Raw genomic sequence first — 6,189 nt, 5'->3', positions numbered from 1 at the left:
CCATCTTTGTGGAATCTTTAGGGAGTATTTCATGTTGTTTATGATAGGGACTCAAAACCCTATCCTACCACTTACTAGCTAACTGCTTTTGGGAATTTTCTTCACCTTTTTCTGCCTCAGTTTTCCAAACTACGAAGTAGAGATTAGGATAATACTCTATTGTTAGAGCATGTGGGGAAAATTAAGTCAGTTAATAGGTCTCATGTGCTTAGTACAATATCGGGCATGTAGCAAGGGCTCTATACATACTCATTGCTATAAGAAAAAAGATTAACTGGTATTTATGTAAATAATACAATAATCTTTTAAGAAGGGATATGAGAAAAGTGATCATTCTATGCCATAGTACTTGTAAAATTTATTTTTAAATTTTGAAAGAATTTTCAGGTCTCAAAGTAATATCATTTTGAGATGTGGAGTGAAAGAACAACAGAAAATGTTTATTGATTGGCCTATAAGCAAACATCAGTGATCTTTCTTTTCTGACACATTTTGCACATTTCTTTTACCTATTTTTTCTATGCATTCTTCTTATTCTGATGTCTTCAGTTTCTTAGCTAGTTCTTCGTATAATTACTCATTTTTATTATTTTATTTATTTTCTTACATTTATCCTTAAAAAACACACTTTCCATTAAGAATCAATAAAAGAGGTATACGATGGAGTATTACTAGGACTCAAAAAGAATGAAATCTTGCCACGTGCAACTACGTGGATAGAACTAGAGGGTATTATGCTAAGCGAAAGTAGTCAGAGAAAGACAAATATCATGACTTCACTCATACGAGGATTTTAAGAGACAAAACAGATGAACATAAGGGAAGGGAAACAAAAATAATATAAAAACAGGGAGGGGGACAAGACAGAAGAGACTCAAATATGGAGAGCAGAGGGTTACTGGAGGGGCTGTGGGAGGGAGGATGAGCTAAATGGGTAAGAGGCATTAAGGAATCTACTCCTGAAATCATTGTTGCACTATATGCTAACTAACTTGGATGTAAATTAACAAAAAAAAAAAAAAAAAAAAAAAGAATCAATAAAGGAGGAAGGGAGCACCTGGCTGGTTCAGTCAGTTAAGCATCTGACTCTTGATTTTGACTCGGGACATGATCTCATGGTTCATGGGATTGAGCCACTGTGGATAGTGCAGAGCCTGCTTGGGATTCTCTCTCCCTCTCTCTACCCCTGCCCCCCCTCAAAATAAATAAATGAAACAAAATCTCAGTCTCAAATCTACATAGATAATTAATTTAGAAAACCTCTTGAATTTCTGTAATACAGGTTTGCAGTATTAACTAATTTTCATTAATTATATACTTGCTGTTGTGATCTAAGCAGGAACTAAAAATTCCTGAACCTGAGGATGGGGTTCAATAGGTTAAATATTTTATTGATAGTTCTAAAAGTTCAGACTCTTTCTGAGGCAGGGATAGATAGGTCTGAGAAAGAAAGGCTGCATTTGGAATAATCATGTGCAAAAAAGACACACAAGCATCATCTTGTAAATTATTGCTTATGTTACAAATGAGAAACAGAAGCCCTGAGTTGTTCAATTACTTATCCAAAGTCACAGGACAAATGAAGTTATCCCAGATGCTAGATTTAGGTGCTAAAGCCAACACCTAGGAGAAACACCACTAGTAGTCAAATTTATCCCAGGGAAAAAGAATCCCCCAGGAATATGCCTCAGTAGAAAAATTAATTCTCGAGGCACCTGGGTGGCTCAGTCGGTTAAGCGTCCAACTTCGGCTGAGGTCATGATCTCACGGTTCATGAGTTTGAGCCCCATGTCAGTCTCTATGCAGACAGCTCAGAGCCTGGAGCCTGCTTCAGATTATGTGTCTCCCTCTCTCTCTTTCTGCTCCTCCCCCACTCATTCTCTGTCTCTCTCTGTCTCTCAAAAATAAATACATGTTAAAAAAGAAAAATTAATTAAGTTCAACAGAGCCAATTTTCCCATTATTAGAAGCAGTCCCTGTTCCTTTCAATGGACATAGATGTATATGAAGATCATGTCATGAGACAAGTGAATCTTGCTTTTGCTCAAGCCCATGGTGCTGACAGGATGGGCAAGTGTCGTGGTCTTCATACTGCCAGGAAGCTCCGTAGCCACTGATGAGATCAGAAGTGGTACGATAAACAGTCCAAGAAAGCCAATTTGGGCAGAGTCCTGAAGGCCAACCATTTTGGAGGCTTTTCCCATGCGAAAGGAATTGTGCTGGAAAAAGTAGGGGTTGAAGCCAAACGGCCAAATTCTGCCATCAGGAAGTGTGTCAGAGTCCAGCTGATCAAGAATGGCAAGAAAATCACCACCTTTGTACCCAATGATGGTTGTTTGAATTTTATTGAGGAAAACGATGAGGTTCTGGTTTCTGGATTTGGTTGCAAAGGTCATGCTGTTGGTGACATTCCTGGAGTTTGCTTTAAGGTCGTCAAAGTAGCCAACGTCTCTCTCTTTTGGCCTTATACAAAGGCAAGAAGGAAAGACCAAGATCTTAAGTTTTGATGATGAAAACATGACAATAAATTTTCATATACAACAACAACAAAAAGACAAGTGAATCTTTTTAAAAAAACTTTTTTTAACATTTATTCATTTCTGAGAGACAGAGAGAGTGTGAATGGGGGAGGGACAGAGAGCGAGACACAGAATCCAAAGCAGGTTCCAGGCTCTGAGCTGTCAGCACAGCTGACAGGATTTGTTATTTCAGGGAAATGCATGGATTTTCTTGACTCCACCAAGGTTGATGGGACCGTAGGACTCTATAAGAGATACTGGAATAGTGGAAACATCGAAGAAAATACATGAATGACAATCATCTGTTATCTAGGAATCTGCCTAGTGACTTTCTTTGGTTTATATCACATAGGAAGTATTTACCATTTTTTTCTCACCATCCCAATGACTTACTCTCCCAAACCTCAGACCTCATTTCTCAGTACTTGAAACAGTTTGGGCCAAAAAACTATTTAAACACGTTGAACCAAACCTATGGGTTCTGCTCTTCAATACTTTGCTCTGCCTAGCTCTCAGAGTCCTTAACAGGTTTGAAAACGTTTCATTTGGAAATCATCACTCCACAGGGTATCGAGCCTTGGCAAAATTCCCTCACCAATTCATTATCCATCAGCTCTGCCCTTGATTTTAAACTCACTACCTGTGGGGGTCTCTGGCTGACTCAGTCCGAGGAGCCTGCCACTCTTGATCTTCGAGTTGTAGGTTCAAGTCCCACGTTGGGTGTAGAGATTACTTAAAAATAAAATCTTATGGGACGCCTGCATGGCTCAGTCGGTTGTGCCTGCGTGGCTCAGTTGGTTAAGCATCCAACTCTTGATTTTGGCTCAGGTCACGATTTCACGGTTTATGAGACTGAGCCCCGAGTAGGGCTCTATGCTGCCAGCGTGGAGCGTGCTTGGGACTCTGTCTCCCTCTCTCCCTGGCCCTCACCCACTCACTCGCCCTCTTGCACATGTTGTTCTTTTTTTTCCCTCTCTCTCTCTCTCCCTTTCAAAAATAAATAAGCATTTTTAATTAAAAAAATAAAATCTTAAAAAATTAAAAAAAAACTGAATTCACTAAGGTATCCTGGAGTTATATGGACCCCAGAGTGAACAATTACTGCTCAATTATAGATGGCTTCTCATATATGTAGGATTTTTAAATTAAAAACAAAAATAGAATTCAGGATTAGAACTGGACAGTGTAGCATCACACTTTCACTTTTATTTAATGTATTTGGCATATCTAAAATATTAAGATTTTCAAGAGCTATTTTCAGCCCTGTTACTGCTCCAGTCAAAGGCAGTGAAATGTGAGTAGAGATGCAATTGCATTAAATGAAGCTAACAGGGTTTGCAAAGCATATACAAGCAAGGGCTTCGCTGGGTTGACTAAGGTTAAGCAATGCAGCTTTAGAGCTCAATGTAGGTGGAAGGGGATCAGAAAAGTACTTCAGAAACACAGTGTTAAGACTGACTCAGGAAAACTTGAACTACTTTTGCATGACAGGATTCGGAGTATCAGTCAAAGGCTATTCTTCCTAGCACAAACTTACAATGGAACTATTTTAGCCGGTGATGCTGGAGGAAATAGGACAGAGAGTTGTGAAAGCACCTGAAGTATACAAACAAAGGAAGAGAGGAAAAATATTGCAAATTATTTTACATCTTACAATAATTCTTGTTTTAAATGGCTTACACTGCCAGCTATGAAAACTTGTGGATTTTACTTCTATATCAATACTCATTTTGGATGTCAACCTTTTTTTTTTTTTTTTAATAGTTTTATCACATCACTGCCTCATTTGTGAATCTATCAAGATTTCCTGTTTACTGGTTACTATATCTCTTAGCTTAGCATTCTGGGCTCATTGTCAACTCCTCAACCTCATCTTTTGTTATTTCCTAACATGACCTTCTTCTTGAGCCAAGTTAATTGGCAGATAGCACCCAGCACATGACTTGCTAGTTCCTCTCTGTGGGCCCTTGGAAAAGCCATTCTTTAAATGTGGAATGGCTTTGCCACTCTCTGCCAATCTATATCCATCACTTCCTCTCAGTGCTGATCCAAAACTTAATTTTCTCCAAGGAGTCTTGGAGACTCTGATCACTTCTTTACTGCATATTCCCCAATCATCTAAACTCTGAGGTGCTTCTTACTGCGGTCCTTGTTAATTTCCTTAAATTACTTCATGTGACTGCTGTCTCTACAGAACTGGGACTGATTCTTTCTTTGTTATTTGAATTGAACTTAGCACCTGGTAGCACTAACTGATTCCAATGCTATTGCCACTACTTGTCATAAATATCAGAGTTAATTGTTCAATATTTATAAGCCAGGGAAAAGGAAATACAAAGAAAGATTGTAAAGCATAAAAGTAACAAGCACATGGGATAAACATACATGAAAGTGTGCACATAAACCAAGTGGAAAAAAAAAGCAATAGACTCTAATGCTTTATAGATAAAGGTAAACATAAATATATTTTAAAAATAAATAAATAAAATCACCTGGCTGGTTCAGTCAATAGAGCATGAAACTCGGGGCCCCTGGGTGGCTCTGTTGGTTAAGTGTCCGACTGGGTCTCAGGTCATGATCTTAACAGTTTGTCAGTTCCAACCCTGCGTCGGGCTCTGTGCTGACAGCTCGGGGCCTGCTTTGGATTTGGTGTCTCCCTTTTCTCTCTGCTGTCCCCTGCTCATGCTCATGCTCTGTCTCTGTCTCTGTCTCTCTCTCTCAAAAACTAAATAATAAACATTAAAAAAATTTAAAAGATAGAGTATGTAACTCTTGATCTCAGGGTCTTGAGTTCAACCACCCACGTTGGACGTACAGCCTACTTAAATATAAATCAATAAATGAACAAATAAACAAAGTAAAATAAAATAAAAATTGTATCACAAAACAGTATATATACTGATTTCGACCCTGTAAAATATTAGGTACATTTATTTCATACATGGTAATTGGTGTTAGAGATTAACTTTTGATCTATAAATTTGAGTCTAACAAAAAACAAAAAGTAAGAGATAGTGATGGAAGTTAAATAGTTCTGCTTCTTCAGTTTAAGGGAATACACCCCCATCCCTCCTTTCCTGTTGTCCACAAGTCCACAAGAACTGACGAAGAACATATCCTGTGCAGGACATTGGCAGTTGTGATCTACCTAAAGGTGACTGATGCTCACTAATGTTGGAGAATCTCTGCACTAGGGCACGAGATCCTGTGGTTCGGTGGTTCTCAAACTTTAGGATTGCATCAGCATTACCTGGAGGGCTTGTTAAACTCTCTACCTCCAGAGTTTCCGATCCAGTAGGTCTGGGATAGGTCTGAGAATTTGCATCTCCAGCGAGTCCCCTGATGATGCTGATGCTGCTGGTCCAGATGGCTCTCTGAGGACCACTGTCTTCATGATTATCTGACGCTAATCAGATTACCTTGTACAGCTAATTTTTGCATATCATACGGCTTCTTCTACTTGCTTAAGCCCATATCATATTCCCTTGTAAACTAACCTATGGTCTGCGTCCATCCAACATAGCCCCTCTCTCTTTCTACTTAATTTTCCTTCCCCAAGGCCTCTATGAAAAAAACACCACCACCCTCTAACTTACCTATGCCAAGAAAGAGAAAGCTATGATTAAAAGTTCTCAGAGCAAGTTTTTGATGACTCTGCTTTAGTTGACAC

General features: G+C 38.9%; 1 pseudogene; it reads left to right on the top strand.

Annotated features, from left to right (window-relative positions):
* The first annotated feature begins 2,066 nt into the window (after positions 1 to 2,066).
* On the top strand, positions 2,067 to 2,515 carry LOC131506150 (small ribosomal subunit protein uS12-like; annotated as a pseudogene).
* The last annotated feature ends 3,674 nt before the right edge of the window (positions 2,516 to 6,189 follow it).

This window comes from Neofelis nebulosa, chromosome 3 (genome assembly GCF_028018385.1).
Source record: "Neofelis nebulosa isolate mNeoNeb1 chromosome 3, mNeoNeb1.pri, whole genome shotgun sequence".
Taxonomy (NCBI): domain Eukaryota; kingdom Metazoa; phylum Chordata; class Mammalia; order Carnivora; family Felidae; genus Neofelis; species Neofelis nebulosa.
The sequence above is the reverse complement of the archived record's forward strand: the minus strand, read 5'-3'. Positions and strand labels throughout refer to the sequence as shown.